Source organism: Limanda limanda, chromosome 18 (assembly GCF_963576545.1).
Source record: "Limanda limanda chromosome 18, fLimLim1.1, whole genome shotgun sequence".
Lineage (NCBI taxonomy): Eukaryota > Metazoa > Chordata > Actinopteri > Pleuronectiformes > Pleuronectidae > Limanda > Limanda limanda.
This window is the reverse complement of record NC_083653.1, coordinates 22,268,456-22,293,747: the sequence shown is the minus strand read 5'-3', so window position 1 is coordinate 22,293,747 and position 25,292 is coordinate 22,268,456. Positions and strand designations below refer to the sequence as shown.

Sequence of the window (25,292 nt, the reverse complement as noted above, 5' to 3'; positions counted from 1 at the left end):
AATCTTCACTTATGTTTTCCTCTCCATTTACAATTTTTTTCCTCTTCAGCAACTGAGGAATAGTAAAGCACATCTCAGGCGATTCTGCCACCAGACTCAGCTGGCATAGGATTCTAACTGTTGACCTTGAGGCTGAGGTAGCTAGAGCCTGGGTGGTAACACCATCTCTCAACACTCATTGCAAAGCAATTGAACACAATGAAGCTGCTTAGACTCTGCCGCTTAGTGATGACATGCCAAGTATGCACCAACCAACTCTTTACCCTTTATTGCATTAGGAAATGCACTTACTGTATGTCATCATGCTCTTTGAAGCATGCATTAGCCACACTTCTGTCTTTGGTCAGCTCATTCCATCAGTTTGCTCCACTGCTTGTGGCATTATCTGGTCTACACAAGAAAACGAGGCCTCTCTGAAGGCGTTTTAACCACACTGTAAGCTGTGCCAGGTTTTGGTTAAAGCTAAAAGAAGGCAATGACAAATCTAAACAATAAAGTATAAAGGTAGAGAGATTTTATTTGACATTATTCTGTTTAGTTAGTGCAAAGGCTGGCTATGATCAGCACATTCCTAACTTTTAAAGTTTAGAGCACATAGTGTGTATTAGTGGTGGAACAGCAGTGAATAATGCATCCCTGCTTCAGTGTATTGCTGGACCTCTGTGTGCTTGGCTGAGGAGGAAACCCTCAGCCGGAAATGCTTCCAGCAGCTGTTAGGAGTATCATTCTCCACCTTAAGGCCAACCAAAAGACAAATAGCAGCCAAGTCACATGACAGCTCTGCTGCTGGGATACCTTTCAGTCTAATTCCTGCCCTGTCGAAACATTCAAGTCATACTTGTTGCCCTCAGTGATCAGACCCTTCTCACCTACATCAGGGTAACTGACTTGTAATACAAAATTGTCCAGTATCATCACAGCTGTCCAACCAAGTTACCCATTTGTGATCAATTTATCTTTTGGCATTTATTAAATGGATAAGAAATGATTTGTCTCTAGATTTGCTGTGCAGTATTTAACAGTTCCGGTATAAATTTGAATTCTAGCTGTTACATAATCAGTAGTCGTTGCAAAAACCCAACACGTCATCAGTTGCCGTCGATCTAAACAAACTCGACAAAAAGTTTTGCAGGGGATGTCATAGTAGTCACATCATTGAGATCTTGCAGTTTCTTGCTCGTACTTAAGTGACTTATCATCAAATAACCTCTATGCTATCACAGGTGATCAATGACATTTGAAATTTAAAATCTTGGATGCTCGGCATTATTTTATGTATGAATTTAAAAGCACACTGCTTCAGGCTACTAGCAGCGGTCTGTAGGTAGCCCTGCCAGGATGCTTTGATATCAGAGGAGCAGTTCAGTAACATCACTGCTATTGGCTGGTTAAATCATCTGCAATGTGCATTTTCAAAGATGGGGGGATGTGACGTAGGGCTGGTTATTGCCTACAACCTTACGATATGATACGCATCACGATACAGAGACCAAGATACGATACGTGTCACGATACACGTTGCTTTTGAATAATGAAAATGTCCTGCACATAATTTACTACAACAGCTGTTCTTAATTATTCCATATAACAACAAAGGCAAAGTCTTAAGGATTGCAATACTCAAAATTCTGGCCATTAAAAGATCTTAAAAGTAAAATAAAATAATTATGTTTCTGATCCGAATTTTAAAAAAAAGGCGATGCACAGAAATGGTTAATGGTTTCGTATTTATATAGTGCTTTTATAGTCTTGATGACCACTCAAAGCTCTTTACAGTACAGTTTTACATTAACCCAGTCACACACACACTTTCATATGGTGCCTCTATTAGCAGCACTTTTGTTGTTACATGAGGGACAATTCAGGGTTCAGCTTGTAGATGGGGAAGACTGGGGATCGAACTGCCGACCTTCAGGTTGGAGGACGACCGCTCTACCCCTCAGCCACATCCGGCGAAAGGATCTGTCGCTCACATATCTCTTCCCAAGATCCCAAGATACGGTGTTTTTAATGTCCATCGTAAGTGCAGAGTCTGTTGCTTGGACAGGAGCGCAGTTGCACAGGTGGGCATGCAGCGGTGCTATAACAGGCAGCGTAGGGGTCTTTTCTTCGGACATTACGAGTGTTGCAACTTTTAGCGGCTTCAGGGCTTTAGCCACATCTTCAGCACAGGCCAGGTCCGCTTCAGTTAAGGTCCACAACTCCTTGGCATTCTTCCACACCTCAGTGGAGAGTAAGTAAGAAACAGTGGGCGTCTCAAGGTCACGTTGAGCGGCAAAGCATTTCACGTGCAATAACCGCCACCACCTGCACCATAGGTGATGTTTCGTTTTCAAGACTACCGTCCCAGCATTTGATGCCGTATCGATACAGTAGCATCTGCATCGATGCGTGCATCAGCAAGAAGGACGTCACGATATATTGCCAAATCAATGTTTTGAGCACAGCCCTAATGTGATGTGACAATACGGGATTATCACACACAAAAAATCTAACATGATAGCGATTTCTTTTAAAGTTGTTGTGAAAAAAATAACCATATTACATCGATATTACAATAACTGTGATTTTGAAATACTTATTAAAGGATCTTGCTGGTGTTTCTCAAGGTGTTCTGGGAAATTCTCGTAGCCCTCGGTTTGAAGTTTGGGTCAGCTTTCCCATACATGTGAACACGCAAAACAGAGGGGAAGTGCTAAGGGCTATGGAGAAGTTGTGACATAGGATTGGGCCTAAATGTGGCAGCTCCCCACAGTCCAATTTGTAATACTACAGTTTCATTATGATCTTAAAATCTTTCACACTTCTTATAATACAAACACACTACAACAATACAAACATACTCATAATGCAAATAAATATAATAGCATTCTCTCTCTCTCTCTCTCTCTCTCTCTCTCTCTCTCTCTCTCTCTCTCTCTCTCTCTCTCTCTCTCTCTCTCTCTCTCTCTCTCTCTCTCTCTCTCTCTCTCTCTCTCTCTCTCTCTCTCTCTCTCTCTCTCTCTCTCTCTCTCTCTCTCTCTCTCTCTCTCTCTCTCTCTCTCTCTCTCTCTCTCTCTCTCTCTCTCTCTCTCTCTCTCTCTCTCTCTCTCTCTCTCTCTCTCTCTCTCTCTCTCTCTCTCATTGACCCGTCTGTCATAGTCAGACTAGCCATCTGCAGCACTGGGACAAATCCCAATGCGTCAGTGGGTCAGAGGAAGTCAAAACACCTATTAAGTTTTTACTGTCCTCAGTGGGCCAGGAAAACACAGTGTAGCACCTGCCCTCTCTGGGAGTGTTCTGTGAGTGTGTTCAGTGAGCAACCACTTGTCAACTACCTCTGTTTTGAAAGACTTTCTTTAAAGCTTTTTTTTTTAAAAATCTGATCAATTATGGAGAAATGTTATGTTAAAAATTAATGTGCTGCTGTGAGACATTTTCAAATCCCACAAGATTTCGTAGATCAGCTCCTAAATGTAAGGAAGGATCTTTCACTATGACATCAGAGCTCACTTAAGAGTCTACAGGTCACCTGTCAGTGCCTCTGTGAGAGCAGAGAGTGCCCCCTTAAATAGAAAATATTTATCCAACTATTTAAAAGATACGTGTTATGATTGATTGACCACAGCACAACAACTTTATTTGATATTTTGAAAGTACATGACTAGATAATCTCTTGCGGCGGTGTTCATGTGTGAAAGGCATCTCCGGAGAAAGTCTGTACCTCATTTTGCTGTAGAATGAAAGCTCTGTAATTCAGCTTGATGTAAGACAGTGCATCAACAGAACAACATTGTGCTTATATTTTGAAGACAAACTACTAAAGAGGAAATGATTCTCTTAATGCTGTTGCCTTGACAGAGATCAGCATCTCGACATCTAAGAATGTCTGTAGCCTAGTACTTATATCAATGTCTGTATGAAGTCAAAAACTGGCAAACTAACAAATAAAATAAAGTAAGTACAATTCAATAGGATCTAAACAATGTTTATTTTAAATGTTCCCACTGAACTGGAGTATATTCTAATAAAAAAAAAAAAAGCTCTTTTCTTGACCAAGTAAAATAAGGTTTGCATTTAAAAACTAAATAAAGAGCTTTTGAAAAAAACAATACAAATCCAAAGTGTGATAACCCTCCAAAGGGTTCTCTAGATATTTAAGCTACATACAGACAGGCAGATATTTCTAGAATCAGTAAATAGATTTCAAACTAGATTTCCTGGGTAGAGTCACACAATGCTAGAGAGACTATATATTTGGTCAGCTTTGTCATCAATCTTTCTTTGTTATTGACTTGAAAATGCAAATGATAGAGAATGTTTTAAGGCAAAGTGTCTGAGCAGCTTCCCAGGAATACATTTGGTCAAGAACCCTATTAATTACAAAACATTATTATTAGACATTATACTATTAGGGCACTACAATTTGTTCAGTACATAGTAATGCAGGATGAGACATTTTATGCGAACATGGTTCTCTTCTACCACACACCCACAGTTGGCCCATGTGAAACGTGCACAGGCTGGTGCCTGCTAAGAGGAACAACACAGTGGCCGGGATTCTGCCTAGAATGGCACCAGCAGGTGTGCTTTGGATGGTGCCAGCGCCAGTCTGCCTGATACACTACAAAGAAATCTTCCAAACGACACACACAGATACACACGAGAACCCAAGGACGCAAATTTCTCTAAAGTGTACCACAGCAGAAAGGATGTGTTGTGACACCTCTAAACAGGATTGGGGCTTGGGAGGGAGGATGGACTCAGGTGAGTTGGGAAGAGGGACATTCTGATCTGAGGGAGGCTTCCACAAGCTTTACTAATGTGTATTTGCAGTTCTGCTATGCAATTTGCAGTGAATAATAAAAAAAAAGATTCCCTATAAAATGTTATGGCAAGTCAATTTTTTTTAATTCCTCTGCTCAGGTAGTTGTGTCTGATAGCATTAAAATGCTGCTAAACATGGACAAATGTACAAACTAATTTAACAGACCACTACTAATATAAGAATTTCCCACACAGGAGGCAGTTGCCCTTGGCAAAGCTACACTGAACCACAACAAACAAAAGCTTTTCTTCTGGGTGTACTCCGTTGTCCATCACACGCTGACAAAATGTTTTCAGAGTGAAACTGCAAGGGAGCATGAGAGCCTAAGGCCCACGCTGTTTCTGATAGGACACTCAATCAAAGCCTCTTCCAATCCTTAGTGAGTACAAAAAAACCTAAGAGATATGAAAGACCATCAACAGACTGTGGGAGAAATAATGAAGGAGAGATCAGCCTCTGTATGGCATTTGCAAATAGCACAAGATAAGACTTATGAATTTAGTGGGGAGGAGGCGAAGCGAGATTTGACGTCAAATCTCAGTTTTGTCTCGATTCTCTTCTTCCGACAATGATTCATTGATGGAAAAACCTGTCAGTAATCTGAATGTCTTTAATTTACTATCTAGGACAGTAGGGCTTGTTCTTATTGGCCAAATGTATTGACATGTAGAGCGTAAAAGCGTGGCACATGGAACACCATTTATCCCAGTTTTTTTGGAATACGTCTATCGTGGACGTTGATATCACGATGACGATAGATTTGCGATATATTGTGCAGACCCTAAACTACTATACTATACACAGCTTATATGTAATCTAAAGTATCTGGGCCAAATCAATTATCATACCTAGTAAAGACTCAGAGATACAGTTTATGTATAGTAGAGAAAAAATGTGATTGCCAGTTGCATGACTGTCACTCCATTTACACCTGCATTAAAATGTGTTTTTTTTTTTCAGACTGGACTGAAATGGACAAAATATGACCAGATGGACGTACAGGTTTAAAAGGACACTCCTCTTAGTCCTCATCTATGAACAGCAGTCAAGACACTTGTTGATGTAGTGGAAACGAGACCAACTGGTTGCTTTCACTTTGGTCAAACAACAGTATATAAGGCAAATGTGGTGATTCATAGCACAATTGGCTTCTTCTTTCCCTCAAATAGCAAACAAATACAACATAGCTTTACAGATATCAGGATGTGTGGAGAGCTGAACAGAATGATGAGATCTTAATTAAATACCGAAATCCAATTAAAATCATCTGTATACAAAAAACATTAGAATGCCAGATGTAAATGGAATCATATCTTTTCTCTGACTTTTTTTTACATACACACAAGTAAGACCGTCATTATTGGCTTTTTGAAGTAAGCAGTGTAACATTTTTGGGTGGTGGTCTGCACATCCAACCAAAAATCAGTGTAATGCAACTTAACATTTTCCTTATGTGTCTATGTTAAGGCATTAACGATTCTGGAACTCAAACGATACGATGGTTACCTAAGGTTAAGGAAACGCTGCGCACACACGCAAGTAGGGGTGCAACAATTAGTCGACGTCGTCGACAATAATCGATGACAAAAATAGTCGCAGACGAATTTACTTGTCCATGAATCGTTGGTGACGTCATAGCGCGTGTTTCTCGTGCCGCACAGCGGAACTAAACGTTGTTTTACCGGAGGTGCTGATATAAGTAGCTGAGGAGTGAGCCATCTCGCTCCATTCCTATCTCTGAAAGTTGCGCATGTGCAATAGCGACAAAACATGGACCGATAGCAGCGTCCGATGCCTCGCACACCAGAAAGTAAAAAGTTCGGGAGAACTTCACTCTTAACAGCCCGAAAAAAACTACCTGCAATATCTGTACAGCGGACTTGCTCTCCATGGAAGCATGACACGCGCATGTAAGGAGGAGGCACGTGTGACTTCGTAACGGAGACGATGCGGACTCGCTTCTGTAAGATGTTATATATACACGTATATACGTGCGCAGGAGTCCTGAATCCATTACAAAATATGGCTTAAACTTTTTTTCAACGAGTTTAAAAGCGAAATGTTATCCTATTGCCTGACAAACGTCTTTTTTTAAATCACAATTATTGTGTCTGAAGAAGACTGTAGTTTCGTTTGTTGAATTTTTTATTATTGTTATTTTCCCTGTCCTTTTTGTTAACACGAAAAATGGATATTTGATTTTTAATTTATTTTTAGAATCAGCACTTGGCCTGTTCTTGGTTCACAGTAAAAAGGGAAACTTGAATTAAAATAAAAAAATGTTTATTAGCACTCTGCCTGTCCTTGCTTTTAAATGGACAAAAACTTGATTTTTCTTTGCTTTTGTGTCAACAGTACCCTTATATGCAGCAAAGTTTATTAAAATTTTTTTTAATAAAGTATCGATCTTTATTGTCTTTATTTTCAGTCATCACATGCCTCGAACAACCTCAAGCTAAATTTAAAAGCTGCTTGCAAAATAATAGCAATTGAGAATTTGTGTCATTCATAATCCGATTAGTCGATTAATCGTTTCAATAATCAGTGACTAATCGACCATCAGAATAGTCGTTAGTTGTAGCCCTACACGCAAGAAAGCACTACTGACAGATCCAGTAAAACAATGTATGGTCCAAACATGTATGGAAAAACCCAAATGAACTCTGTAAGCAAACAGCGTGGGGCTGTTTTAGCTTCCTGGGTGTCTGCCTTGGTGGAGCTGAGCCGGGCAGTGTGCACTCTGACAGTCACTGGGTCTGTGCCCTGGCATCGTGCATGGCTCCCTGTGTGTCTGCGCCATTGACTCGCCATTGTACTGTTTGCACTGATCTGAAATGAACTTGGCTTGATCATGTTCCAGGGGGGATTCACATGGTCTTGCTCTCTCGCTCTTTATCTAATGTGTACTCTCTCTTTCTCTCTATCCAGATGCACTCACAGCTGCTGAAATTTAGCAACAATTGTATTAACGTGAATCTTGCCTGGTAGTACCACTGAACCTGGCCGGTACCCTCGAAATTCAGAGTTCAGTACCAAATCCTAATCCTGTGCCAAATGTTAAAATCATCTGGCTCTGTAACACAAAGAGCAGTTTTTGCTACAGAGCCAGAGTCCATTTTATTTATTTTAATGGTTGTGTGTGGTTTCTTTTTATTAATGTACTATTCATTAAGACATTTTTATTTATTCTAATAAAAATTTAGACTGAATTTCATAAGGATTAAAAGTGAGTTTATCTTTGCTCTGTACTTGTATGATTATGCTGCAATCATTATATCAGTGGTATAAAAGGATGACAATAATATAATTTATTGCAATAATTTCTGGGACAATATGTGGTCCAACAAATGTGTTATTCTGTCAGGCCTATCTTAATATTTTTAACTATGCACAAAGTGAGAGGTTTCCTTTCACAGGTTACAGCTTTATTTCTCTGAGAATTTCTTTGAAACTCAAGCAAAATTTGTATTGTACAATGATAAGGTGGATAAGTCAAATATGCAACTGGATGTTGCCATGTAAGTAAGCTAAGCCCGCCATGAGACTCATTTTCAATAGCCACCATACAGGAATCAACATTGCCGGCATGCTAGGGCTGGGCGATTTTTCGATCCCGATTCGTGATCGCGATAAAATTTTGATCGATTTCGATTATCTCCTCGTGACATGTATTCGATCTTACGTGGCAAAAGTAAGCGCAACAACAGTGTCGGAGTCTGCCGGCTGCCGTCTGCAGGCAGGACACGACACGCCCCCTTCCCATCGTGAGAACTGCTGCAGTTGCGAGAGAGAGAACAAGAGAGAACGAAGTTGAAAAAATGAGTGAAATTGAAGTCGGGGACAGCGAAAATAATGCCGAATGTGAGAGCGACATCCCTACATCACCCGGAACCGAAGACATTGTCGGAAAAAAGCGTAACGCGACGTCAGTTGTGTGGACGTGGTTTGGATACGGCTAAAAGAACGAGGAGCAGACGAAGCCGGTCTGCAAAATATGCCGGCGGTCGGTACCAGCCAGGACGGGAAACACCACAAACCTTTTCAATCACCTGAGACGGCACCATCCCAGTGATTACACAGAGAGTTTGACTCTGCGGGCTCAAGTTTGCACGACACCAAACAAAGAGACAGGCAAGACCACTACGTCTCCCGTTAGCATCGCTAACGTTAGCGATGCTATGTTAGCAAAACAACAGTCCATCCAGTCGTGTTTTGCAGCCATTGCCCCATATGAAAACAATCGAAGCGGGGAAAAAATATAACGAGCGCTATTACTTATTGTTTAGCTACAGATATGATGCCCCTGAGCACAGTGGAGAGGGACGGCTTCAGGAAACTGATCAAAAACTACATATCGTGTTAAGAATCGAGATCGATCAATATGGAAAAACATATCGTGATAACATTTTTTCCCATATCGCCAAGCCCTACGGCATGCTGTGTTGTTGTAACCACGGTGCAAAGAGCACACATTATAAGTAACCATACTATTTGTATTTATCATGCTGGGATATGAATAGCCAGATATCTTAATGTTCCATGTTACTACAATATCCCAAATATGACCACAACCAGAATAAGCCTCATATCCGCGACACTTGTGCGCGTGAAAACAAAGTCTATGTATCACCATCAAAAGGAGCCAGTTTAAAGTAAACTGAACAAACACAAATCGAATTATAATTCAAACATTACCGATTCTAAGAGGTGTGATTGCATCTTTCATAGAAACAATGTTTTTACTAACATGCTGCTGGTTTTTGCACCCCCCAAATGTGAAAAAACAAACTGAGGTGTTTCTCAGAGCAATGCACGATGAGAAGAAGTGTTAGTGTCACACACACACACACGGACGCACGCAAGCTGCTACAGAGGCTATGGTCTGCATTGCTGTGAAGAGCAAAGAGGCCAAAGATAACCACTGAACCATCTTTCTCCGTCAGGGGGTACATTCAAATATCAGCAGTGCAGTAACACATCAGATCAGTGGATTTGTGGATGGAAGAGAAAGTCAATGAGCAACTGAATGGGTATGTTTGTCAGTGCTGAAAAGCACTGGTCTGCTCTGCAGGTGGGTTTTAGGAAAAGTCGCATCAAGCCAAATTGAAATCTGAGATATGTTTTCTGCTTGAAAATTCAAAACAGCTATTAACTTGTGCGGAAGAATGTGACAGCTGGCAGCTTTAGTTTTTATTGATTATCCAAGATGGTGATAACATTAACTTTTAACAATCATTTGTAAATGAGAAATGTAAAAATGCTGAAAATAAATTATCAATTACATCTGATTCTTGTTAATTCCATTTTCTAACCAACCCTGTTTTGTCATGTTCAATCGTAAAAGCCAATGGTTCCTGCATCTTGCTTTATGCAAAAATAAACCACACTGCAAACGGGACAGCAGGAACTAAACAAGTTTTGTGTGGACTCAGCTAGTTGTATGCCAATATGATGCTGTTGTGACAAACACATTTTCTTGTCACTCAGAAGTAAGAGCAACCTAATCCTACAGTTCTCCAGCTTTTATTGTCCAATAAATCAGATAGAGAAAAATCGAGAACAACACAGATACCACTTACAAAGTCAGAGTGCCTCAAGAGCTGCACTGCTATCTTTCCAAACATGCCTGTTTAACACACCGGCAACTCTGGTTCCAATTAGTATAAATGGTACATCCAAAGGGAGTCGGCAGAGGAGCTCCGCTATACTCCTTTAATTGATAGTTGCCCTACTATCCTATTTCATAGTTGGGCTTCAGTAAAGGAAACTTGAAAAACACTTAATTAGCATGAAATGCTCCTCTTTAATTATTCCACTGCGTTTCAGTCTGATTTACAAGTGCCGTTACACAGGATGTCTATTTTGAGTTGATTTATTTAGCGGACCTATTCACCAGTCATTAAACTTTGGTTATATTGTAGCCTTGTCTCCAAACTTAGGCTTATGAATAATGATGTTAGCAATTTAAGTTTGTAATTATTAATTCATACACATAACTGACATGGTAACATTTCTGTTTTCTTGCATTCATCACTGAAAATAACAGTTACTGCAAACAAAAGGCTTCCATCAAGTTTTAAAGATTAATAATGAATTCAAAAATATGTAACCTCCAATTCATAAATGTAGAATAGTATTATAATGGCTTTTAGTCGAACATTGTAAAATATCTGCCAGTGAATAGAGTGAATTATCTCTGTCATTCTGTTGCAAAAGCATTAGATTGAAATCCACATGATGCATGATTTGGATTTCATGTGTTTGTGAAAAATCAGGTTGTGACAGGTCTATGTAGCCTTTTGTAACAAAACAATTTGTGCTGAATACATACAATTACAACCTAAACGTGTCTGTTCAGTGAAGCAGTGAAGCAGCAAAGCAGCGACACATCAAAGAGTAGTGGGGTCAAATAACATGAGGAGAGCTGAAGGGTAAGGCAGTCAATTCGGAGTCCAAGTGAAAAGTTAAAGCACCTTTCAAAGATAGATCAAAGTAAGTGCACGAAAGACTTTGGGTTGACACATCTTTTAATGATTTTATAATTTACATTGGTATTGTGTGAGTGTATTACCCCGTAGGAAAATGTCGTCATTGTGCAGAGCCAGCATAATGAAAGACTATTGAATGGCAAACTAGCAATATAGCTGGGTGCCTGATAAAAAAAAATGGATGCATGCAAAAAGTAAAGCTTTAAAGTCTTCAGGTATTAAATCAACCCAAGTAGCTTGTGGTCTGTTCTGCTTGTGACAGAGGATGTGTCAGTTTAGAGAAGCTGGGGCAGTGACTTTACAGGAAAAGAAAAGCATCAGAGAAGAAACACAGAGGCCAGGTCAAGGGCACAGAGATGGGGGAGGGTTATGCACACTCAGTCTTGTGTAGGATGTGGTTCTTCATTCCTCCCCTGTTTACTGATGCACTTATGAGAGAGGTTGTAGAGTATGCAAAGGATTCAAATGTATGACAACAGAGGGCTATCAAAGTAGAAATACATCTGATGTGCACAATGTTACAATAACTCATAACATTTAATTGGAACATTTGATCTTCACTTACAACTGTAGATCTACAAATTGTAAGCTACAAGAGTCTGACAAATCTGGCTACAGCGATGCAGAGAACACAAAAATTGTATCTTTGACACACTACAGCCGTTTTCAGACATGACCTGCGGATAATGTTTGGAGTAGTTTGCTTTTCACACATGCAAAACGCATTGGAAGGTTCTTTGCACTGACGCACTTAAAGCCTATATATGCTTCTCCGTTTTGACTGACATGGACAGATAGGACCGCCCTCTCCGTCGTGGAACGCCCTCTCCGAGCGCCTCGGAGAGATTTTCGTGCACCTCTGATTTTTCTAACTACACGTCAGCATGGCGGAGAGCCTAGGGATAGCCCTTGGCTGTGATTGGTCCGCTAACAACAGCATTTCAGAACGACATCATTTCCGGAACTCAAACTTCCTGTTTCATCCCCTATGTCACAATAAACCCAAACACAACTACGATTCTACGATTAATGTGACAAGTGTGTTAAGCCAGCAGAGTTGTCCAGCTGACGGTGGCTGGTTAGAGCACTGACGGCATGTGTGTACGGTCACATACGGTTATAACGAAATTTCATAAAGGCGCTGGCGGGCTAGCCACCATGCTAACTGCGGTGGTAACAGCGCAACAACCCGCTGTCACGACTGTAATTCCACTCCTCTATCATGACACTGTTTCTCAAATACCACCAGTGTTTGCTTCAGGTTAGAAGCAAACACTGGGTAGTAGTTAGTATCGGTTCCCTGCTGATGTGTGTGGAAGCTGGGGGGGAAGCTATCTGCCCCCGTGTAGCTTCAAGCTAGGGCTGCTCAATTAATCGAAATATAATCGTGATTACGATTATTGGGTCAAACGATCTCCAAACTACTATAATCGAGTTGAAACGATTATTTGGCATTTTTTTCTAAAGAGACGCGCATACGCAATTCAGTCCCTCCCCTAAAGCATTCAGCGCGGCCCCGCTGACTGGCACTCGCTCTCAAGCAGCTGTGAAGTGAAGGAGGCGAGTTGTGTGTGTGGGGACCGGAGGTATTTAAAAAACAGCGCGAGTGGAAAACGGCAGAGGGAGGGCAGCCCCGTCTGATCGACTCTTCGAATCCGACGAGCAGCACCACACAGTGTAGCGGCCGCGCCGCGTCCACTCTACAGCGCGCAGCCGCCGGCTGTTCACACCGGACCCGCGCGGGTCAGCTCGCGATTCTCCGCTTGTTGTTGTATGGAACCCGTTCAATGTCGGGGTTCGGGGGTAAATGATGATGGTCCTCATAGCCCCCCCCCCCTCTTTCTGTCTCTCTCTCTCTGTGTGCTTGTAGTGGGGGGGGGGGGGACATTTAATAATGAGAGGAAATTTCAAAGTTCTCAGTTACAAAGTGTTTTTATGGAGAATGTTGCCATCATTAAGGGTTTGAATAACAAGGCACCGATATCCTGCATGGTTTCACGGAGGAATAAGACACGCAGCCATAATCGGTGTTTACCGGAACCGGAAGTGACTGGTACTTCCGGTTAGTCATTAAAAAAAATAAGGGCACATATTAATAATCGTTTGAATAATCGTGATTTAGTTTTTGTCCAAAATAATCGTGATTATGATTTTTTCCATAATCGAGCAGCCCTACTTCAAGCTGTGGAAATAGCAACGCAGTTCGGAAACAAGACCGGGGAACCGGCGCGGCGCATCGCAGCCCATGTGAACCGAACAAAGGTTTAACAGGGGGATGGATAGGAAGCGCCTGGCTTTCCTTGGCGCTTCGGAAACGAAATGGTCAATTTGATTTTTTTGGAGGAAAATTAATAGTTTAGATTTATCGGCAAAATAGTCTACAGATTAATCGATAGAAAAATAGTCGTTAGTGGCAGCCCTAAAGCAAAGTATTAATTCTGCTGCATTGATCACAGATACTTCATCGGCTCTTTTCAACACAAACTCTCTAGATATCTTTGTCTATGTCTGCTCTGTGTGTGGCTCTGCTTCTGCATTGCAAGATTTATTGCTTTATTTTTGCATCTGTCATTTCGAAGCCATCAACCCCCCCACTCTCATGCAGTTAATCCAGCAGAGATACTCCTGATATTTTCTGACATGGGATTCTGCTTATGCTGAATTTATGCTAGGGGGCCAGGCGGAGAAAGTCTGCAGATAATCCAAAGGCTTTTACTCGAACATTTGCGTTCACGCATGTAACTCCTAAGGAGAAAGTACGGAGAATCTCTGGAGTTCAGTGCATGTCTGAAGGCAGCTTATGAGCCCATGTTTCACCACAGTCCATCAACATATGCAAACACCTTAGTGTTAGGCTTCCAATACTTCAAACTTCCAATGGTTCAAACGGTCATTTCCTTAGAGGAGGGACCATGTTTAAATGTAAACGCATCCAAAAAATACAACAATGTATGCAGAAATATCTGTCTTTGAGTAAATTTTTCCAGAAATTTCCACAAAAACCTCTCCAATCAACTTCAACCTTGGCAGGTGTATTTCTGAAGGCTCTAGAATGTGCGGTGTAAACTGTCAAGTGTTCCGGACGACCGGATGTCCCATTAGCCCATATAATTTAGCAATTCAATGCACTAACAGGCACAGTCTTTTCAGGCAAAAGATACTCATACCCACATTAATGTGCCCAGAAAGTTAAAAGGAAACTGTCTGTGACACTACTCTTTATTTTCCAAATCAAGTAGGAGGCAGGAAAACAGTAAATATGTGTTGAGTAGCGCTGTGCGCTGCACCAACTGAGTCAAACCAAACGGAGCGCGCCGCCAGCTCTACATACATTTAATAAGTTCATAAAGTCTGTTGTTTCTACTCAGACTGAGTTTATACATGTGTCCGATCACACTGTGTGTGTATGTCAGTATGTGTGTGGGGGTGTGAGAGAGAGAGAAAGAAAAAGGCAAGCGGGACAGCTGGTGAATGCGCTGCTCTGAAGAAAGATTTAACTTTAAAAGTATCGATCATTATGTGATGATCAGTATTGATATTGTGGCGAAAAACAAATCAACATTTCAACTGTAGCAAGTCAGAGACGTCAGCAGAGAGAGAGAGACAGAGAGACACAGAGTCTGTGTGCATCGCTCCGTCGAATCTCAGTTTTAAAATTCTGTTTTCTCTCTATTCTCTTCTTCCAACAATGATTCGCTGACGAAAAACACGTCAATGATCTGAATGTTTTTAATATATTTTATTATCCAGGGCAGCAGGGCTCGATCTAATTGGCCAAATATATTAACATGCAGATTGTGAATGAGTGGGGCATGAAACACCATTTATTGCAATTTTTGCGATACATCTATTGCGCACGTTGCAAAAGCGATGACACTAGATTTTCGCTATTAACGTGCAGCCCTAGTGTTGAGCATTACATACAGTGGCTTGGTGCAATGGGAGCATCACCTCCATCTTTTACGTCAATCCATATCTTTATAATCTAAACCCTTGACAGTTTTCTCAGTCATTACCTAATCTTCATGTATCTTCATTTCCTTATCAGCATTAGCTAACCTGTGCATTGCTATAACATCTATGTAGTTAGTCACTTTGACATTTAAAACTTGGCTTGTCATCACATATGCTAAACAAATGTCTCACTTGTGGATGAGTGTAAAATATTGTGTCCATAGCAGAGGGTATTACAATTGTCTGGTAAATATAAAATGAGCATGGAGTCCTTAGTTACACTCTTAGTCATGACTACTCATTTTCCACTAGACTGATTTCAGTATAAAACAATATTAAACATTGATGCTTGACTTTTTTGTGACTTAATACTTCAAATTCAAATAATCCACTAACGATTCTTGAAACCCCCAAATCATTCATCCCAGTTGTGCTCTCTCAGTAAACATGCATATCTGCTCCAAATGATATGTGCATGCAATGTTTACTTGATGCAAGTGGTTCAGTTACGGCTGAATAATGGGAAAAATGTCTGTTCTGTGGAAATCAAGTTAATAGAACATGCATAGATTATTGTACGTTGAAATTTAACAGATGAAAGTTGGCTATAATATACACAGCTCCAAGACTATTGGTCTGTGTTTGCTGAAGACATATTATCCCTGGCTACGAGATATGACACCAAGGAAGTCACTCAACAGTGTGTGGATTCTACTTTATTCAGTGTCTCCCTGCTGTGTAGCTAATACTAGCTAACAGCTGTCTGCACATATCAGGCTGATGTCTTGTCAACACAAACAGTGCAGATGAATATGTGAACTGACTATTAGTTTCAGGAAATGTGCGAAGCCTTCAATGTGCAAGTGAAATTTAAGTTCTCAGGATAAATCCTGAGAAGCTCTTAACACAAAATTGGTATATATTTAAAACTAGTGCAGTGCAAAACAGGTATGTTTAGAACGGGCTCTTTGCTTGGCCTTTAGTAATGTTGGGTGCAGCTTTCTTTCTGAAATGCTTAATTGACCTGCAGTAATTTAACCACGTCAAGTTAAGACCGCCTGTGTCTATAGAACCTGTTTATTCATATTTTATTGATAAAGAACGTGTTGCGTGTAGGGATGGGTATCGTTTGGTTTTTATCCGATACCGGTTCCTAACCGATACTTTTAAAACGATACCGGTGCCTAAACGGTGCCTGAACCGATACTTTTTTCAAAAAAGTGCACAAAACGATGCTGACTAAGAAAGGCTTTTTTTATTGCCAAATATATTAACTGTTTAAAGTAGATTATAAATATAAATAAATACAAAACCCTTTTTAACTTAAAATTATGAATAACATACGAACTGTTAACAAAAGTTTACACTATACTTAAATAAATAAAAATAAATACAAAACACACACATTCTGACTCGTGACCCTGACTTCGGTGCCTGAGCCAAATGAAGACTGAGGGTCGCTTTTCCATCACTCAGAGACCCCCGTGTCTCCGCGGCTGGGGCTGTCGCAGGCAGGCTTCGGCCCGCCTTCGCCCCCCCAAAATGCGGTCGCTTTTATGAAACATTTCTCGGCGTGGTCTTCTTTCCTCCCGCCCCAAGCCTTTCCAAGCCGACCCGGAGCCGGTGGTGGCGCACCGCCATGGAGGAAATGCGCCCGGCAGGGGGGGCCAGCCAGCGCCGGGGGGAGGTCTCGAGAGGAGACCCCCCCACCCACCCACCACCACCTGCACGGAAGCCCTGACGCACGTGGGACGCGGGCAGCACGGGGACAAGAGTCTGTCCACTGGCAGCCGCGCCCGCGGGAGCCCGCGGGAGCCGCCGCTTCCCGTGAAGGAAGAGCGGAAGTGTGAGGAGGCGGGACGAGCGGAGACCTCAGTCTTCAATTGGCTCAGGCACCGAAATCTCCGTTGCATTTCGGTCCGGGTAGGTACCGGTTGTATTGGTGAAAAAACTGGAAAAATGAGGAGTAAAGCAGTTGTCCTCCAACCAGGAGGTCGGTGGTTATATCCTCTGCCTTCACCATCTGAATACTGGAGTGTCCTTGGGCAAGATACTCAACCCTTAAATGGCTCCTCATAGACGTTGAATGGACTAATTGTAAGTCGCTTTGGATAAAAGCGTCCGCCAAATGACAGGTAATGATCATGATGATGAGTCTTAAGACAATGGGAAAGACAAACTTCTTTAAGCAGGTCTACCTGGGTTTGAAAAACATGCATACATTTACTAATTTGAGTGTAAAAAGGGTAGTAGTGACCAGGTGGTCAAGAAAGACAAGCATGCACAAATACCCAGATACTGCAGGAGTTGGCTTGCATGTATCAAGAGGCCAGAAACACAATTCCAAATGAATGTTAATGCAGTGTTTCATCAATGTGTTAATGGATAATCATAAAACGATAATTTGTCAAAGCCGCCAGCTTCAAAGTTCATCAAGTTCTTCTGTCTCGGTGTAGCAAAATATTACTTAATACAACTTAATTTAATCAAACTAAGAAATAGTCTTTACAACTATAAAGTTCTGCAGATACACAAACTTAAAATAAACTTCTGCAAGTGTCATAGATGTGGATAATTTGTGAAGCCCCTGCAAACGTGGAAAGCCCACAAAACACACACTGCAAAGGGACCAAGCACTGAGAAGGTAACAGCTGAGGCGTAGTGGACTGTTGGGAACCTCAGTACATACAATTTAAAGCTTGAACTGAAGAGGACCATGAGCAGTATGTGTAATGGAGGACTCCATTCAAAGCGAAGAAGTCAGGAGAACTCAACAGGGGGAGGGGGCTCCAGTAAGAGCCTCTCTTCCTGACAGCCACAAACTGTAGTGGGGGAGGGTTAAAAACACCATGCCCTCTTCTGAAATGAACAGCTATGGGCATTATATGATAGATCCTTCCCTCCCACCTTGATGATTCTCATTTGGCATTATTGGGTTAAACTTGACACCCTTACTTTGAAGAAAACACACACTGAATACGAACCTTTATGGACAGGTCACTGAGCACAGAGCTGCCTGAGAGAACATATATCAAGTTATACTCGCATACATTCAGAGGTTTCAGCCTCTTAAAGAGAATATGTTCTGACACCCAAAAAAGGAGAAAGGTACGTCAATCATATCCTGGTTTAAACTGGCTCTGCACTGTTGATCCAAACTACAAGCATTTGTGCTCCATCCACACACACTCGTATACAGCAATTATCCTTCCCCTTGTGAGTAAGAAACAAACTACACACCCCCACCCTTAGTTCTGTGATGACAAGTTGTGCACAACACTGCAAATAAAAAAATCAGGAAACAGGTTTTTCAGGATAGACTGTTTAAATGTTGGCACAGACCTCACGACAACATGCCACAAACTCTGCTTCTTGTAAAAGCTCTCAAAGACAAGTGTTGGTCGTGCTTATTTATTGTTAGAAAGGACACAACTACTGAGCCTGCTTCTTCACCTCTATCAACAAACACTGAGGCAACTTAGGTAACACACTCAAAGTTTAGATCTGTAATCTGTGCATTAGTCATGTTGATTTAGTGGCATATGGCTAATGACATCCAAACAAAGCAATTAGCATCCTGCCATTCTATATAAGAACAAGATCCTTGTCATACACACTATAAGCAATCGTTGCTGAGTCTCCAAAGAGTGGCAAATCAGCAAGGCTTCCTAGCAACATATTTGCCCAGCTACAGGCACACATGGTTTCAGTTAGGGGTCTGCACCTATAAACAGTTGGCCATGGCAGCTTATTGGTCAGGAAGTGCAATGTTGACTGCAAGTCAAGAAAGGCACAAGCTGCTAATGAATGATATACACCCCTACAGTCTAGCAATGAAACACAGTTTAGATTGGAGGTGTTTAGAGGCCGACAGAGAAATGATTGTGAGGGTAGAGAGTAAAACAAGAAGCCAGCATTATAAAAAACCACAGTCAAGAAGTGCTACGAGTTCGTAATTTCTATTTGGGATTTCGCAAGAACACTTCTATTTCTTAAATGCTGTTGTAAGAATAAAATACTGTGTATGAACATATAAACATAGGCCAATTACCTGCCAAAATGTCTGGTTGAGCCGACAGAGCAACAACCAACAATCTTCATAATTTGACTGGAGACTGATGTTAATATGAAGACCAGTCACAGTGATACAACATGGAGAAACACACCATCAACACATCCTGATACCAAGTGGACAACCACAAATGGCCAAACACAATGATTTGTAATGGCTTTATTGCCACACTCTGCACGTAAATAATCTGACATGGTGTCACAATCAGCAAGTTTGTGTTGCAATCACCATGTTTAGATACGATTGATAGAGCATGAAAATAACCCACACGTTAAAAAAAAGAGAAAGGGAAGAAAACAAAGATCTTCTGCAAACCAGGAAACGGTTTTTAAATAGGACTAGATTATATTCCAGCAAAGCGTTGAAACAACTTCCGTGTCTCGAGCAAGATCGCAGAAAATAGGACAAATGTTGCAGCCTGTGGCTCATCCCAGAACTTTTATATTTGCTTCACAGACACAAAGAAACAGGACAGAGAAGACATTAACATGTTAGGTCAGTTTCCATCAGGAAAAAGAGCTCTCATATAAACTATACAGAGAAAACAACTGAGGTGGCAGATGCGTCTCCTTCATCAGTTTCAATCACAGATCATCGGATCCATGGGGGACAGAGTGAACAGGTGAAGTGAAGCCCTCAACACCTCACACATTACACACACGCAGTTGTGAATAGTGTGTCCATTTAGTTCAACATTACAATCTAAGCCAATGTTCACGGTGGAAGCCCTGTTTGCATTCTCTATGAAAAGGAGAGCAGAGTACCAGACCACCTAGCCTGCTAGGATACGACTCATAAGAAAGTTCCCATGTTACACAAAATAGCTTCAGTGTTTTAGCAGAGGAATAAATGGCTGTCTGAAGTGGCTTTATTGTGACGCCTGGTAGAAATAACACGGTCTGTGCTGGAGCTTTAGTGGAGCTACAACTTTGTGATTTAACGTTTCCATCCACCGCTGCTCCTGCGACGTTTCAACGAAGAGCTCAATGGAAAAATTAGCCCAACATAGGCTACAAAACATGTAGCGTCAGTCAGCGTCACACTAAAATAAAAAGAGACAACAAATCTATTACCACATACTCATCTTAAATCAGACTCGGGGTGGAAGTTTACGAACGTGTTTTAAACTTTAGACTGATTTGTAACTCGGCCGAGTTGAGAGCAGCCTCCAACACTAACTAAGTTAGCTAACTAAGCTAGCTGTCTGCTGTAGACAAAAACTTTTTCCACATCTGAGAACTTTTTCCCCTCAAACAGCGTGGGGCCGTACACAGCGGCGCTGATCGCACAACACTTAAACACGCCAACATTTCTTAGTTGCGCTATTAAAGCGGGTATCTCCTCCGTCGCTAGCTCGCAAAGCCTAACTTAATGCAACTTACTTTGCTTCCTCCGCCGCCGCCGCTCCCCGGGCCGCCTTCAACACCCGAGACCGCCGCCGGACCTCCAGAGGGCCGCGGAGCTGGGAGAGGAGTAGCCGGGAGGGCTCCAGCTACTACCAGGCAGACGAAGAGCCAACTGCACCGAGGCCCCGGGCCTTGAGTGTCCTCGAAATAGCGCCAGGGGAGGGACACGGCGCCTCAGCCCTCCGCCGCTTGACAGAGACTCGGGAATACCTTTTTGACAGCTCCTCTTTTTCAGCCCCCCCTCCCCTCGACGGCCCTTCACTTTTCTCTTTTTCCTCACTTCCAGCAGATACGAATCAAAATACTGTCACAGAATATGGCGGCTGCATAAGCACGCTATTATCGCGAGAGTGACTTTTTCTTTTTTCACTTTCCCTAAGTTGTGCTGTGGGAGGGAGGAGAAAGTTGCGAGTGAGCCGAGTTCTGCTGTGGATGGAGGTGATTGTGAGAAGGACACTGATGTGAGGAGTGTGTGAGAGAAACCGGAGATATTAGGAAGGAGGGGTTGGTTGGCCTTGGAGACAGTGACAACAATCTGAAAAATATATGTTCTTATCATATCTTACCTTTTAACCATGGAGGCTGGAGGTCAGAGGTCAGCTACAGAACGATTGCTGTGTTCATTGCATTGTTTAAAGGTATAGTTAACCGTAAAATGACAATTCACTCATTATCTATTCCCCACCGTGCTGATGGAGGGGTGGTGAAGTGTTTGAGTCCACCCAACTCGTCTGGAGTCTCAGGGATAAACAGCGTTGAATCCAATACAATTGAAGTAAGAAAAGAAAAAAAACTGAAATAAACACAAATGAAATGCCTCCATACTTCTCTGACTCTAATTTCATGTTCCACGGCGCTGTTGCTCTGCAAAACGTATGGAACTATGGGTCCAGACGGCCAGTGAAAGAGCGTCAGCGAGATGGAATCATACTTTGAAGTGGTTCGTTCTTCAGACATCTCTGTGGCTTGTTACCAGTCTTTCTTAAGAAGTGTTACAGGTGATACGACACCTGCAGAGCACAATTTGTGGAGAGTATTCCGTTCAACCAAGACCACAGGATTAATGGTAATGATTGATTTATAACTATGAGGCTTTTACCCTCTATCTGATTTGACTTATCCAACTTTGTAAACAGTTTTGCAAGATTCGATTTGGATGTGCACTGGCTCTTTGGGCTAAGTGCTGGAAGGCAAGCCTGAAGAGAGAAGAGAGATAATCTGGCAACTGAGAGCAAAACACAATGTGTGTCTTTATTCGAAGATTGTTAACGCACTTTGTTCGTCCACTCACACGGGGGGGCTTTCTCACATTTTCTCAGTTCAATTAACTTTATATATAAGTTTCATTTATTTTTCTGGAATGTAGGATGACAACTGAGCAAACAGCTGCTCTTAAAGCTGTTAAAAGTTTGTAACAGTATTTTCAGAGGTATCCATTGTCAGAATGAACCTTTACTCGTTTTATGTTTCAATTATGTATTTATTTTGTACATTTTGGTTTTAATGTGAATTAATAAAGAAATTGAATGCAAATTACTCTACGTGACTATGAAACAATAAAAAATTCAATGCAACAGAGGAATTTGTATTTCGAAAAAATCTTAACTAATAAACATTATTATGCAATAAAAATATGCTTTGATAATATTTGATGTCATTGACATTTTTTCCTGCTGATTGGTTGCTGAGGCCACATCACGTAAATCCTCATTGCATTATGGGAGTTCATTCTTTGTTCAAGATAGTTTTTTATGTTATTTGATCAGAAGGAGTAAGTATGTGTAGTTAGTATTTCAGGACTTGGTGAAGATCTCCTAGTAGACCTCTATGTTTCCATTAGAATTTAGTTATCAGGCACAAGATAAAGTAAAAAACCAACAGGAGGTAGTTTCTAATCTGTTGGCTAGTGATTCACAATTATCAGGCTTACCGGTCTGAAGCTGGAAGTTAGGGTTGAGCCTTTAAATAAGAACTGTGTTCATGTGTGGTTGGGTGTATGTCATGACCATTCTGCAAAAGAGAGGAGGTTTGAGTGTTCAAAGAATTATGTTTGGTTGCAATCAGACATCAGGTTAGTTTTTTTCCTTCTGCGTGGGCACCATCAACAGGTGTCCCATTTATTTGTTCTTCTAGGACATACACATTGATGTGTACCACTTCTACTAGTCACTGCCTCTGGATGCATTAACCCACACATGGGGTGAGGGGGAAAACAGATGCGTGTGGGAACCCTCATGAAAAAGGATGCCGCATTTGTTCTTTGGTGAACTGGGTGGAAATATATGCGTCTCTTGTGTCGGCATAAAGCAGTGACTCAAACAGGCACGCACAAACACACACACACACACACACACACACACACACACACACAACTGCTATCTCCGACAGACCGTGACCTCCTTGACTCTAGGTTTGAAGCCCCGGGAGCAGAAATCCCCTTCAGTGCTAGCAACAGACTGACTGCACAGGGCAGCCTCTTTTCCTCTCTGACCAGTCCTTTCACAATATGAGTATTTATTACTTCAGATAATACCTGATATTGGGGTGGCGTGGGAGAGAATAATGTATCAAACAAAACATGTCAGCAAACCTAGAAAGAAAAAGGCAAACAGCAGAATCAAAATTCTTAAGAATTTCCAGTAACTCAACCTTAAATGTTGAGTTGCAATTGCGCTCATAGCACAGCATTCAAATGATTCAACATTTCACAGCAATGCTATTACACCAAAGGTTAACATGTACACAACAGCAGCAGTTTAAGAAAGCAGACATAAAAACCTGCTGCTGCACTCTGCAGCTGTAATCAGCTACACTCCTCAGGCCTTTTGGAGGAAGGAGACCGGCCACCCACAGTCTTGGAATGGAAACAGGCCTGTTTCTCACAGTCTGAGGACAGCTTGTCATGGGTCAGCAGTTTAGATTTAGCTCTGCAGAGGGTCTCCAGTCATGATTCCCCTCTTAAGCGCACTTCTGTGCTTGTCCACTGGTCATTTTGAGCAGGTTATGCAGCCACTCCAATGCTAACAACCTCAGCACACTGGTGTTTTGACCAGAGACAACAGAGAGAGTAGGAAGTTGTTCCTAAACTTCCAAAGGTGTCATATAAATGAAAAACAAAGTGCACTCATACAGATTACAAAAACATGTTTTATTATTGGAACCTTGAAACTGATTAAGAGACTAGTTCCTGCAGATTGACTTTTGAGCCACAGATTTATTTTCAGTCCCAGCTGCATCTTGTAAGTTCAGAACGGTTTAAAGGAAAAACTCAGTCATTCACAGTGAGTGGGAACACAGAGAAAATTACACATCATACATATCAGGGGGTATAGATTCAGATTTGGTTTGTCGGTTTGTGAATTCTAGGTTGACTCATGATACGGCATCTAGTGGCTGTAAAGAGCCTCTAGGAAAATATGCATTTATTTTACTGTTTGCTAAATATATTGTATGAATAACAGTATTTAAGAGGAGATTTGCCTGGCGCAGCATGCATTTGTTGTCTAATTAAATACCTACATTGAAATAGTCTGTCCTTCTTGCCAAATAGTGACAAATTGGTCAATAGTGACCAGCAGAGGTCCCCACATGTTATCAAATTCCTCATAGTTTATAATAATGACCAGCTAATTTGAACTTCTAATGGCTATTTTCTTTATTTGAAAGCTGTAAACTTAGGCCATAGTATATATATCAATCTTCCACAGTAGTATAGATCATCATATAAGTAACAGGCATGCTCTTGAGGTTATTTATTTAATATTAACAGCAGAATGATCGTAGCGCATTGTAGCCTCAAGAGCAGAGTCTACAGGAGGAGTTTCATCGGTTCCTAATATTTCATTTATCTATGGCTTTGGGGATGAATGCGAAAAAATCTATGTAACTTTGGAAAACACTTTGACCAGAATGTTGGCAGTTCTATCCCAGTCTTCCTCTTGTGCATGCCCATGTGTCCTTGGGCAAGATGCTGAACCCAGAATGGCCCCTCATAGAAAAAAGTGCTGCCCATAGATGCACTGTATGACTGTGTGTGTGTGTGAATGGCAAACTGTACAGTAGAGCACTTTGAGTGGTCATCAAGACTAGAAAAACTCTATATAAATACAGACCAATTACCATTTACAAAAGGTACAGAAACATGTACTCAAAATAAGTTCCTGAGTAAATGTTTCAACCATAGTGTCTTTATATTTTGGTCAACACAAACCTGTCCATAACACCATTAACAATAAATGTTCTTATTGTTCCTTAATTATGTTAAGGTTATGAATAAATGAATGATTGATTTGTTTTAGCTCACTCTTTAAAAGTAATTAAAAACCAGGAAGATGAAAAGTTACAGAAGTCAAACCTCAGTTTTGTAAATAATATTTCTTTGACTCTTTAACCTGTGACATCCTGTTCCATGTATACTTTAGTGGTTTTTAATTCCACAACTTAACAAGTCGCTGTTTTGCCAAATCATGTGTAGTGTTGTATCCTACACCCAAACAAAGTGGACCAATGAGCTCCAGGTTCAACGTGAGCTACATTCTTTGCATGTTCTCAGGCTCTGTGCTCTT

The 25,292-nt window shown here is 41.3% G+C and overlaps 1 protein-coding gene across 2 annotated transcripts in view; it reads right to left on the bottom strand.

Moving 5' to 3' along the window:
* Positions 1 to 21,034, bottom strand: part of tab2 (TGF-beta activated kinase 1 (MAP3K7) binding protein 2) — a 52,987-nt gene extending 31,953 nt beyond the window's left edge. For both annotated transcript variants that reach the window (XM_061091845.1, XM_061091846.1), the window contains exon 1: positions 20,704 to 21,034. The gene's annotated coding sequence lies outside the window, so the exon portion shown is untranslated. The remainder of the gene's footprint in view (positions 1 to 20,703) is intronic.
* Positions 21,035 to 25,292: the final 4,258 nt, after the last annotated feature.